Genomic DNA, 13,930 nt, shown 5'->3' on the forward strand with positions numbered 1-13,930 from the left:
GAAGCCCTCTCACCTTTCTTCAGTAGCTAACGTAGAAATGTCCTTGACCAACGTCCAGTGGAGCTCCTCAAGTTGAAGACTGTGGTTAAACTGGGCAGTTCCTAAGTGGGAGTGTTTGCATGTGTTATCCTCCCTCTCTCTGCATAGACTCCCCTAGGCTGTTACTGTAAATGAGAGTGTGTTCTTCGTTAACTTGCCAGGTTAAACACAGGTTAAAAGCATTTGTCTGTGAGATCTAAAGAGCTAACACAGCTATAGCTGCCTGAGAAGCAATCCAAAAATATGGTTTCAGCCTTGGGATGTTTACTTCTAACGTCTATAGACATTCATTCTATCTGTTGGAGGCAGCATTCTGCATCTGTGACCCATTTAGGCCATTTATATTCCTTGTGTGACATGGCTGATATCTAGTGAAATGCACTGTCATTAGATGTCTTCGCCAGCTGCATCAGTCCTAGTTATTGCCTACAGTAGTCACACAAAGCACCACACGACTCCTTTGTGGCGAATATCTTACAACAGCTTCTTTGGATCAGGCCTAACTTTTTTTTTCGAGGCTTCTGGTGTCCCTCCAATATCGCGGTGGATATTCGATTCACAGCTAGTGTTATGAAGACGCCATCTGTCCAGAATCAAGAGCTCCCTTCCCGCAATGCCCGGTCCCGGCGTCTGCCGTGCTTTAGGAGCTGTCTTAACGCGAGCCACACAGCTGCCTTTCAAGGATGGGCTGCGGCGAGATGTTGTTTAATGTAGTTTAAAATCCATGCATCACACCGGCGCCCGCTCTACGACGCGCCTCTGCGCTTACGTAATTGCCTCTCCAATCTTGTGTGAATTCGAGGATGAAGACGACAACGCCGTGAGTGCCGAAAGGAATGTTTTCAGCATCCCATGACACATTGAGCAATGTTGTCCTCTTTAACGGCTTTTCTCGCAAGTTGCAAATGAGACGTTCCCCTTGCGTTCTGACGAGGCGTCAAATGCACACAACAAGATTGCATCACAGCTTGACGGTATGTGTGTGTGTGTGTGTGTGTGTGTGTATGTGGGGGGGGGGGGGTCTTACATTTACCAATCAAGTGTATATTATAATTTCGACGATACATGGCTTTTACGCTTTGGACTGAACTGTTTTGACCGAAAGTTATTCTGTGAGTTACGAGTCCCATCAGGCAAATTAGACCTAAGGGTAAAACAGATTAGCTGGAGGTAAAATAATTGATAAATCCTGAAACCTAGTGCAATAAGCCCATATTACCCCGTAGAGTGCAGTGCATTCTAAAAACAATACTCTCCTGTAATTTGTACCATACCGTGCATTCCTTTGACTCAGCTTTGGGTCATTTGCACACCACAGCAGAAGTGTCCTCCATCTTATCAGGGGGAGATGAAGGAAGGTACATCTCCAACCTGATCTATCGGCGCTCCCGGACTATCCATTAGTCTTCTGTCCTTTCCAATAAGTCTCATGGAGGAATGGAATCTGAAGCGTCTGCACATCTCTAATGGACTCGGTGATAACAACTAACATGGCTCCACCGCGGCTGATGACTTTGTCTCCCTGATAAAGACGGGCCAGGGTCTGTGTTGTTGTGTATTTTGGTTGAAGTTATCATGCGAGTACAAATGTTCATGCAGCATATGGCAGCCTTGCACTGTACAGGGAGTGATTTTTCAATTGAACATTTGAAAGTGCACTGCATATGTCTAGGTTTCTGCGTCTGTGCCATGCTTTCATTGTGCAGGAAAAAAATGGAAAAAGCAAAAGCAGTGTTCTTGCGGCTGTATCCTCTGAGACTTTGCTGTCTTTCACAGCGGGGAAGCAGCAGCCTTTTCTCACAGTGATGTAGGAATTGTTTCCTCAAGTGTCACGTATCCTTCATTGTTTCCGAGGATGAGGACTCATCGATCGGGCTTGTTGTTCCAGAATGCTGAAATTGCCGACAACTTTTGAAAGGAAGCGATAAAGATGCTGGGAGCTGTGTTAGTTTGTCCAGTCATTATTTATTTGACCTCCCACAGATGACCATAAAACGAGGTAGAGGCTGATTAATAACCGGGTAATCAGCAGGTTACATTGTGCAGGCTACCTGACTTGGGTAATCACCTCCTCTGTCAGGGAAACTCTCTTGGTTTTCAGTCCGCATAGAATTGGTCTACAACACAGCGGAATTGGGGACCATTTTGTTGTTGATAGAAAACAGCTGGTTCTGATTTAAATCTGTAACACAGAATGAATCTGGGACACGGAAACTCTCTGAAAAAAGGTACTTTCAAACGCAGCAGCGGATTCACTAGTTGTCATTCGCTTTGGACAAGTGGTGCAGAAATCAGCTCAGCTGTGGTGAGGAGGGTGAAAAAGTTCAAATCAATTGAGAACTTAATCTCACAGCCAATCAAATTTTAGTAGTGGTTGACATCAGTTCCTGCTAAATCATTCAATTTGGCGACTGCTGACTAGCTAACAGCTTAGTATGCAACCAAATAGCACCAATGTTAGCAAGCTAAACAGCTATCTTTGTAGGTTACCTGCTTGTGTGGTAAAAGCAACATGATCTCATCAAATTTTGTGAAATGAGCACAAAGTCTGAAATGCAGATTATATGTTGTGGACACAAATTATATGAATATAAATTCCTCCACCACAAATTGGATTCTGTGACAATAATGACGAATTAGACACGGCATTTTCACCTAAAGGCTGACTAGCGGTTAAGATTACTGATGTATCTGACTTTTCCTTCTTTATAGATTCCTTGGTAGCACGCAATGATCCTGTTCAACAAACGTTATGACATTACAGTTAAAGTTAAGTATATTGGACATCTGTCATGCGAAGCATAATTTAATAGAGAGAAAATGTGTCACTCATAAAATACAGGTTGTATCAGTTGCTACAAGGTAGCCTACATACATAATGTGGCATTTTATGCTACATTTATGCCTTCATATGCCAACAATCTTTTATGAAAAATAATATAAAATTGAACATGTAGTCAGACTTTACATGTTAGTCAAGTAGCACTTTACTTGAAGTCAACAATGTACTCTAACATGTTTATATCAAGGTCCACAAGTGGTAATTTTAGTATGAAGGTTGGAGTGTACATTACTATGACATAAGTACTTTTACCGTATGAGTTATACATTCTTGTGCCTGGTGGTTATACGTCCTTGTATCTAGTAGCATCCATTCCCCTCTGTGTTCACCACTTGCCAATGTGCCCCATTATTTTATTATTAGAACTAGCAATAAAACCCTCCAACATACAGTGAGTGTACAAAACACGAGGGCCACTTTCTCTTTCCACAAAACCGACTGACCAGGTGAACCCAGGTAAAAGCTATGATCCATCACAGATTCCACCAATACAATCCTCTTCAGCCTTGAAGGGGGATCCCTGGTGAGGACTGGAAGAACTGCCCTCCAGTCCGCTGCTCTGTCTGAAAGCACCTTAAGGATTCTCTCTCGGGTCCATCGGTAATCAGCATTCACCTATTAATTGCTGCAAAGTAACTGGGGGGAAAAAGCAACACAACAGCACCGGGATCTCCACCGTTGGATTTAATTACAGTCTTCTTTTAACAGCATAGTCAGCAGGTGTAGCGCATGTACTGTAGCCTACTGCATCGCCGTTGTCACTTTATCTCTGTCACACGCTGACCCTGGGGACCTGCATTATCAAAACACCCGGGTCTTTCCTCAGGTTGCCGCCTGTAGATATGGCCATTAGTTCTGCTCCTGTGCTTATGAGAGAGAAATCCCAGGTCAGCGGAAGACAGTCAGACAGAGGAGTGAGTGACATCCTATCCAATTACTTGTCACCTCTACACAGGCTGGTGCCGGGACTCATGAGACAAGCAATTACACTGAAAAAGATTCTGATCACCACAGAGGTATAGCCCACTTCTGCCTGGCCCCTACTGTAGTCTCCGTGTCTTACAGTGATACTGACTAAAGTGCTGTGGCATTTGTGAGTGTAAACACATTGATTCCCGCAGAAGCCCCCGCGAATAGATTTTCCAGCTTAAAAATCAAAGCGGGGTCTAAGTGTATAAGCGAGAACTCAGAAGAAATACAATATCTGCTTTACAGATGAACTGCTAGGGCTCCCAAGGCTAGTTAATAGTAAAGTCAAACACTGATGTCAGTGGGAGATGAGGTGCTGTGTAGATCGGACCATAAGTGTACATTTATTCATTCTGCATTTTTAGACAAAGCCTTTAAAGCGCATTTCTGCAACAAATTAGACTGTCATGTTTCATATTTTGATTCATGTTCACCCGTCAGATCAGGGTTTAGTTTAGCAACGTCTTACTGCATTTCACACTGACCAGTAATTCTCCTCCCTCTCTCTCATACCTGCAGACCTTTCTCATGTAAATTTGAATCTTTTGTTTCAACCTTGCTGACGAAGTGAGGGAGAACTACGGAAGAGGATTAGGGCCACGTGAAAAATGTATTTGAGTTCTGAGTTTAAAGTCAGAATACTGAGATTACAGTAAAGTCAGTATTCTGCAACTCAGAATTCAGAGAAAAAGTCAAAATTCCGAGAAAAAAAAGGGAGTTTAATCTGAGAATTAGGACTTTTAACTCAGAACTCCAATACATTTTTCACACTCTAATCCTCTTCCATAGAGAATAGACTTTATTTAGGGCGCTACTATGCCATGCTATGCCTCTGTCAGTGTGAGTTGCTGCTGGGTTTGATCCAGAGTGTTAGTTGAAGTCGAAATGAAACCTGCGTCCTTGGATTCAACCAAGCTGCTACCACTGCAGCCTGCTGTGAAGTCTGAATGGAAAAACAAACGCCTTACTGCAGCACTCTCCATCTATAACAGGGGCCTAAATGAGTTTAGTGCTGACGTGGCTTAACACAAAACTGAATGGCATCTGTCAACAAGTTGCATGTCTAACACAACACATGCTGGCTTTTTTTTTTCTTCTCCGCCTTCTCAATTGAGTAAGCTGTTATGAATTAGTTATCCGGGGTTTTTAACATGAGGGCATGGAAACGTTTCAGGCAGACGATGTTCATGTCAGCCGCTTTTAACTATTTATCCATCTACCTGCGCTTGTTTGTTTTGTTGACTTGTGAAAGGTGTCAAGGTTTTCTGAGCAGCACCCATTCGAAAAACCTCAGAGAACAAACCGCTGTGGGCAGGTTAGGGGAGAGAGATTAGAAACAAGGACGAATGTGACTCGAGCAGTGACCCAGAAAAATATGTCTAGTTTGGAAGAAAATAGGGAATGGAGGATTATTCACCCGACTGCGTGTGTGTGGATGGATCTGTCTTAGCCACTACTGAGCATGAGCTTCACTTTGGTGAGCGACCATAATGATCAACAAAACTCTGAAGAATCAACCAAGCACACACCAGAGTGATGGTGTGTGCTTTGCTCTGGCTGAAGTGGGGAATTCCCTTTAAAAACAGGCATGTGCGAATTCATCAGACAGCATTACTTTCTCATGACCCCTGATATCGCTTGTGGTTTCACCTGACTGGGCCGCCTGGCAACCTGCTGTGCAATTTAAAGACTGTCTTCACCTCACGGCGTGATAACTCTCTGAAGGAGTCATGCAAGCACCGAGGTTACCGACAAAAGATGATTGATTATTCACTTAGAAGTCTTCACGGCGGTATTAAAATGATTCTCCGCGTGATTGAGCGCCGTATTGATTTGCGATAAATCAGAGCAGAGGAGCTAGTCAATAGCGCATATACTGTAGTGTACAGTATGTGGGACTGGCTCCTCTCATTTATATCGTCGGCCGTTCAATTACAGATGAGGCGTTCAGGTGCATCTGGCATTAACGCTGTGAGGCTAAATGCTAAATTATAACAGAAGCCCATCGGAGACAGTAATGCAGCCTCAAGGTAATTCATTAGTGCGGGGTGTTTAAGCTGCATCTGATGCTGTGCCTTAGGGCAATGCTATGCTGCTATGATTCACCTCATTACACGGGCAAAAATACCAATACTGAACCCCATGCGCTTAATGAACGTTTACGGAAATAAATCATTAATGTTCAAGCATACGAGAAAGTCAAATAGATCACAATCGCTGCTTATCAATCTGTTTTTTTATTTATTTTTTTTAAGTTAAGGTGGCGAGTGCCGCTTGTTTTGCTTGTGAACTATCCCCCCGGATAATTTAAACATTTTTTGCTCATTTCCCAAATCTCCTCTAACTTCGCTAGTAAACACCTGGTAGAAATTAGCTGATTCAGGCCTTCCCGGAGATGGATTGACTGCCTGATGATAATCTCATGAATTCCTGCATATATGAATGTTGTAATTAAGGATGCACCTCACTGCTCATAAATTACATCTGATGGAAGTGTGGCATGGGGGACGGCTCTCTGCATAATGGCGCTCAGCGGCATAGGTATCATTTAATTAAAAAGTGTTGCGACAAAGGACCCGCGCATCTAAACAGTCAAACTCAGCTCAGGCGGAGAAGTTGAAGATGGATGGCTGGAACACTCAGCAGATGTTTGCTTATAGAGGAAGGTGAAGGAAATGTATGAAGCTGCAATGCAGATTAAAAAAAAAAAAAAAAAAAGCAGGTTTTTCCATCCCACATTAATTGGCTGCCCCAAATGAAACACATGCCTTACAATGTTTGGCTCCCACTGAAAATGTGTGTAATAGCATGAATCTGGTTTCACTATAGCAAATCACCAACTGAATCTCACATCAATAAACATGGAATTATATGCGTGGTGCCGTTCTTCATTTTACATTTCGATATTGAGCGTTGTTAACAGAAAAGTCTATCTTGAGCTGAGGTAATTGATTTGGAATCCGATACAATTCAAGTTGAATAAAATGCTCCGGACAAAGCAGCAGATTTTGACACAGATCAGCATAACGATTTCACTCTTGCATTATTGGTGAGTCTTTTGGTGTCTATAAGTCTATGGAAATGACTGCATTATGCTTACAGTATTCACATAGTAGCAATAGTCTATGATTGAATATGATGCAATCTCAATTTATTGCATTATTTATTGTTTCCGTCATAGACCTTTTTCAAAGCAGCAAACGTGGAAATGATACCACCTGTAGGCTACATATAGATTAGGTCATCATTGACAACAGGTGCAGGACAATTGTCAATCAACATAACACATTAGCCTATCAACATACATATTACATCAATACATCAATAAAAAGGTCAGCATTTATGAATAAAAATCAGTGAATAAAAATAATAAAAATCAGTTTGTATAATAAGAGATAAAGTATAAAGCTCCTAGCTATACAAAATGGCCTACCTTGAGCAAATATGTCTAAATGCATATAAATAGTACAAAAAAATTACCTTCAAATATTCCCCTATATACATATACATTCATACACATACAATAGATATACATGTATGTCTATACTCATAAGCATACATATACACATTATACACATTATGTTAAGCAGTAATTCGTCATTTAGGCCTTTTGATCTCAAATAACTGTAATGTAAATATCCAAAAGGCTTCTCTTTCCAACAGCTATTCATCTAGATTGCCACCTCTAGGGGGGTTTTAACCCGTTCTGTACCGCAAAACCAGAGTGTAGATACAATATATCATATCTGAAGTCATTAAAGTGTACTGCACCAGGGAACAGAAACAGAAATTCTGTAGTGTGACGTTAGTAAACTGCACATAGCACACTCATGTTTACCAACCGGGCCGGTCCGTGATGCTCTATACCAAAGATACCAAAGAGACAAGAGAGGAAAAGATCTAATGTTTGTGTGGATTTGACTCTTAAGTGTCACTTCATCACTTCTTGTGTTTGGAGAAGATTTCCCACCAGTGACCCTACTGACACCAGAATTTAATCTGGGCAAATTGAATCTATGGCGTCTCATTAAGTGGGGAGGGGACACTGCTCTCTATCCCAGCCCCGCTTTGTGATTTAGGCTGATCAGACCGGTGTATTTTCACATACAAATCTTGCCTAGTGCACATTGAAGTGCAGCTCTATAATTGTGGCATTGATCTCACGATATCACAGTTAAAACGCCTTGTAACTCTACCAGGTTTCTGTTGTTTTCAAAAGCATTTCAACACAGCTTTAGACATAGGAGAGACAGAAACTTGGTCCGGGGACCACCAGGGGTCCTTGAGGGGGTTCCAGGGGGTCCCCAGCAAATTGATGAATTGTTAAACTTCACCATTATTTAATTTAAGTGAACACAATTAAAGAATGAAGAAGAATGACTGTTTTGATCATAGTTTCAATGTTCTCTTTCAATATCTCTACCTACAATACAGATAGTCATGGAATTCTGGACAAAATCATATCTAACAATACAAATATTCTCAGATTTGGGTCCGAGAGACAAAATCTCATCAAATGGGGGTCTGTGGCTCTAATGTGGAATAAATTAGGGATCGTTGATATGAAAAAGGTTGAGAATTATTGATCTAAGGGACCTGACTCAAACATTTCCACTGGAACTGAGGACTTCGGACTCAGATTGGACTCTAGGTTTAGTGATTGTATTTTTGCATAAAAATCCTCCCTAGCGCAGCTTTAATATTACAAAGAAATGTGCAACTAAACAAATTTACTGTCCGAAGTTGCTGCTAATTGCCTGTCAAGCTCGGACATGATCTCTGGCCATGTTTGTTGCCTTCCGAAAGACTTGCAACTTCAAGTTTAGCGCGATGGAAGACGAACGCACTGGGAGTTGTAATTGCTTTGAATAACTTGTTGACTGGTTGTCAGAGAGCGCGGCGCTGCTGTTCTCTCTCCCCCTCTCTGTCTGTCTGGTTTCGGGGCATAATGGAGATTGCTGTTGTTATTTCGGTTGTTATTGTTGTACAACTTTGCTATTGGTACAACTTGAGTATTCAGCTGAAAAAGAGCGCTCAGTCGGGTTTAATTTGTGCCGTTTTTTTTGCCATTTTAATGCGGTATTGTAATGTAGACAGCCCCAATTCTTTTTTTTCTCTTTAATCAGGACGTTAATGGAATAGTAAGTATAGCAGGGAGCCCCGGGGGTGCAGGGGACCCCCGGAGGTGCAAGCGAGTGGACTAAGTGCGACAGGAGCGAAGGAGTCGTGGGCGGCCGGCGCCTCCCGAGACCGAGCCGAGGGGGCTGACAGATGCTGATGCTGACAGATAGAGAGAGTGATTATTCAGAGCTTAGGAGAGGAACCGGTGCTCGTGTTAGCCGGCTCCCCCCTGTCAGTGGAATCACTCCCGATCACACCTCCATAAATCACGCGCGGCGATGTCTCGGCGCAGCTGGACGGAGCGGCCCCCGCCGAGCGAAGGTGGCGGCGCTAAAAATATGCGCGTTGACCGTGAAATACGGCCGCCAGTGACCACAGAGGAAGAGGTTGTGTGAGAATGCAGTGTGTTCAGCGGGAGAACAGGGAGGAACATTGGCTACAGTCACACCCAGGCCTTCATGCTCAATTACAAATTACTGCTCATGTCTGATTTTTTTTGGATGAAATCTATTTTAGAACATAAACCATATCCCATACTAATATGAACTGACTGAATCAAGTCCTGTATTTGGCTTTCTTTCAGAGAGTTAAATTATTGAAGCATGAACCTGTAAGAAGTATTTTAATGTTGTCGGTCTAACTGCTCCATATACTGTTGGAGAGTTTAAACTCTCTCTAACAATGCAACATATTCTATGAGCTTATCCTATGTTTTGCATGTAAAACCTTATTCTGCAAAGTAACTAGTAACTCCAGCTGTCAGATAAATGTAGTGGAGGAAAAAGTACAAGATTTCCCTCTGAAATGTAGTGGAGGAAAAGTAGAAGTCTCACAAAATGTACTTAGTTACTTTCCACCTCTGGTTGTGTGTCTCAGGTGAAATATTACAGCTGTTATACATACAGTACAGTACAGTAACACCTATTTGGTCTCAATAATTAACTTTATTCACAGAACAAATCAAGGAAAGCAAATGTGTGTGTGTGTTATCTAAAATAACTCTTAAAATTAGGCAGGTGAAATGTGATGATTGTGAATTCCTGTCCTGTGTGCTTTGTCATCAGTTTGACATTTCGTGTTTGTTGTATCGTACCTGCTTTGAAACCAAAGCGAGCAAATGAGACAAATGATAATGCGAGCGCGATGACTTGAGCTACACAGTAAGTCTCCATTAATATCGCAAAGCTGGGACGAATAAACTCAATGATGTGCTCCGATGAACTATGAAACAATTCAGCAGTTTGAAATATTGCCCCCTTAAGCAGAAAGCAACAGCTTCAAAGCAACGTTGTGTTGATCGCGGGCCGGGGAATATAGAGTTAACAACACATTTCTCTGGCAACGCCTTTGAAAAAGCACAAAACTGTTTCAGTCAGTCGTCATTTGAAAGCAATTTGTGAAGCACTAGGATCTCATTATTATATCAATTTAATTCCAATTAGAAGAGATGAAACAAATTATCCTTTTCATAGCATGTGGCAAAATGACGATGAGGATGAGAAGTGAACGTGACCGACTCGGATAACCAAATTAGATCAGCAAATTGATTTCGTTTTTTTTTATTTTTTTTTTTATTCTGAGTCATGTCTATATGTGTTGAAAATGAGGACCAAAGGACAGGGAAACTAAATTAACTGGGCAAACATTTCAATTAAAGTTATTAACCTCTCTTTTGGATGGGGCTTTATGAATCACAAATTAATGGTTCTATTTATAAAACTGTGGTTGAATGGACAAACTTTTTCCAGCCAATTAGCTATTTGGGAGTGGATTATTACATCATGGTATATTCTGGTATAGACTCGAATTTGAGTCCCTAGTCCTCAGTTCCAATGGAAATGTTTCAGTTAGATCTGTTAGAAGTTTCAGTCTCTCCCAAGTCTAAATATGTGTTAAGATACCTTTCAAACAACAAGAATAACATTTATGAGCAGTTAAAAGGCATTTTGATTGTGTGACTAAAGACACAATTATGGACGCTTTACAACAGCACAGTAGCATTTTACGCATTTTAAAGCTGCACTAGGTATGAAAGAATGTCCCGCTGTAGATTGATCCTATTTGTCCAAATTAAATTCTAGTGTCAGTACGGTCATTGGTGGGGATATCTGCTCCACACAGAAAGTGATGAATCAAAACTAAACAGCAAAATCCAAACTGTCTCCTAAACTAAACAGCAGTGAGCGAGCGCTCCGTTCAGAGAAAGCTGGACTCACCATGTTAGATCTTTTCCTCTCTCTCGTCTCTTTGGTTTCCTTTGGTATAAAGCATCACAGACCGGCTGGGTCGGTAAACATGAGCATGCTGTGTAGTTTACTGATGTCACATTTGATGATTTCTAGGTATTAGTCCGCAAAATTCAAGCAGTTACCTCTCCATGCTATTTGGGACCACCGATGTGCAAAGATGCCTAAGTAAAGCTTTAAAGCCGGTGGCAAATAATACTAAATAAGGTTAAATTGTGTGTTTAACTTAAGCAAAGCAATCCAAATGTGACTGAAAGTAATCCAATTATGTTACTGATTTTGAGTAATCCAGTGGATTATACTACTCAATGCTGATTTTTCACAGGTATTAAGTAGCCTAATTAGTAATGGATTACATTTAAAATTAACTTTCCTGCGGGTGAGGAGGAGGAGGAGGGTTTGGGAAGTGGGAAGTCGATTGAGACTGCCAATCAGTCAAGTTGAAGGAACACAAGAGCATGCCAGCCAGCAGATAAATAGATTAGAAGAGAAGGCATGCAGGCAATCGCTGGGTTATCAGACGTGAGCGATTAGGAGAGAAGATGCTTCACTTTGGCCTCCTGGTGAGTGACAAAGCTGTAGGAGGAACTTTGTTTTGTCTGTCGTACTTAGTGAGTCCAATTTGACTCCTAAATCATTCTAATTGAGTCAAGGTCCGTTGCCTCTGATATATTGTTGTGCAAAAGTAAAAATGGAATGCACTCTTTGCGTCGAAGTGAAGTGAAATCTGGATTTTCAAATCCACTCAGGAACCCACGTCACGTCTTCTGCACACAGAGCGAAGGGTTGCTGTTTTCTGTACGTTTAAAGGGATCTTTGATGGTTTGCCTTTGAGCCTCCTGCAGCCAGCCTCCACATATCTACACTGGCCCTCACTGTCTAGTTGTGATGGGAGGTATCACCCACCGAGTCTGCATGCCATAGCCTCTTGAACCAGCAGGTCTCATCTGGAGGGCAATTAGTTCTATAATGTTATTGTCTGTGTTGGGCAGAACTAGTAATTGTAATCTTTGGGTTGGCTTTGGGTTAAATTGCTACTTGTAGCATTTTAATGCCAATAAATCATTACCACATTCATTTTGAGACATTAGTATAATTACCGTAAACAAACAAGACCAAAAGACGGAAATCTGCTGGATTGCTTTATAGCACAAAACTGTTTTACTTTGCAATTAATCCACAACTTTATTCCAGTTCCACTATTCTAAACTGCATTGTTTCCACTACCATTGTTACCAAGAGCCTTTTTGCCTCTTGCCAAACACTCAATGTAAATCCAATTTTGTTCTTAATTGACTTGGCTGGTTAATTAAAGGTTAAATTAAGAAAAAGGTTTGAACTTCACGTTAGCTTACCTCAACTGAATGCATATTGGCTGTTATCAAGGCCTGTTATCTGCTCTACTCCTTCGTCTTGCTCTTTAAAACAGAGTGGGAAACAGGCTTTATGGGAAATTTTGAGAAACACCTTTAACCATACCACAGAAATGAAAGGCGTAACAATGGTATTGCTGGTATCAGATCAAAACCATGTGTCTTCATATTGACAACTTTTAAGTCATTTAGAAAAACAGCCTCATATTGACAACGATGCCTTTTAGGTTTCATGGGCCCTATAGTCTACAAAGCCCCTATAAAGGACTATGTAAATCTTCATTTCAAGTAAAAATATGAAGGATTGTCTGTTATTCCTGCAGCAGCAGCGGTATTCAGTGTATAACTGGATCAGTGGGGCATTTTAGGGATTGCAGTTACATTTCAGAGTACTTAATGATTTATTTATTCGGAAAATTGGAAGCTGCAATTGTGACAAGGGGATTAACCTGCGGCTAAGAAAATACAGCAATTACATGACCTCTCCCCCCATTTTGTCAAACTTCATATTGTACAAACAGCCCTATCAGGCAAGAATTGAGCAACTTTGGGAATTTGGTGAAATATGAAATGTAGTTAAGCACACGGGTTACAACAGTGGCCAATTGACCTTTCTGAACTGTGATCTTATTACCATTTCCTCCAGCTATCAACAAACAAAAAGTGAATTGTGCTGCCCTTTGGGTTTTTGCTCTGTATACCGAGAATTCTTCTCTAAAGGGCAGCACCATATTATTAGCAACTTGTGGGAAGAACATGTTCGGTGTTAAGTCACAGTCAACCACAGGGATGGAGTGGATAGACATTACGGGCCTGAATTTTTAAACTAGCGGAATCGCTATGCAATCGGTAATTAGTAAATACTTCCTTTTAAAGACGGATAATTAGTCAGGATTGCATTCTTAATTCATTTTGGCCAACATTGTTAATTGCACATTATTATAACTCAAAGTCATCTAAGAGTCTACTGTGGATTTCAGCAGTGCAAAGAGTCAGACCACAGCAAAATATCATACCTGTCTTTGGTTGGTTAAGGTCATTTATGGTGGAAATTAATAGTCTTTGTCACAGATCTATGAATATCCTCCACACCCGGGTTGGCCTTGCTTGCCTTTTGTTCTGTCCTCCTTGACTGTCTGTCTTTCTCAGACAAAGCCATTGCATGTCGGAGGTCTGGCTTTGTATGAGGTGAAATAGTTGGCTTAAGCTAATATTGATCTGAAGCCAGGCGATGGATATTGACGAGGCTTCATTTTGCAGTTCGGCAAGGTAGTGACAAATCTTAATTCCTGATTGAACTACAAATGTGATTGCACTGCTGGCTAAATCTTACATGAGAC

The 13,930-nt window shown here is 41.3% G+C and overlaps 1 protein-coding gene across 1 annotated transcript in view; it reads left to right on the forward strand.

Moving 5' to 3' along the window:
• The window catches only part of thsd7ba (thrombospondin, type I, domain containing 7Ba), a 127,575-nt gene that overhangs the window by 16,766 nt on the left and 96,879 nt on the right, over positions 1 to 13,930 (forward strand). The window lies entirely within an intron of this gene.

This window comes from Centroberyx gerrardi, chromosome 10 (assembly GCF_048128805.1).
Source record: "Centroberyx gerrardi isolate f3 chromosome 10, fCenGer3.hap1.cur.20231027, whole genome shotgun sequence".
NCBI lineage: Eukaryota > Metazoa > Chordata > Actinopteri > Beryciformes > Berycidae > Centroberyx > Centroberyx gerrardi.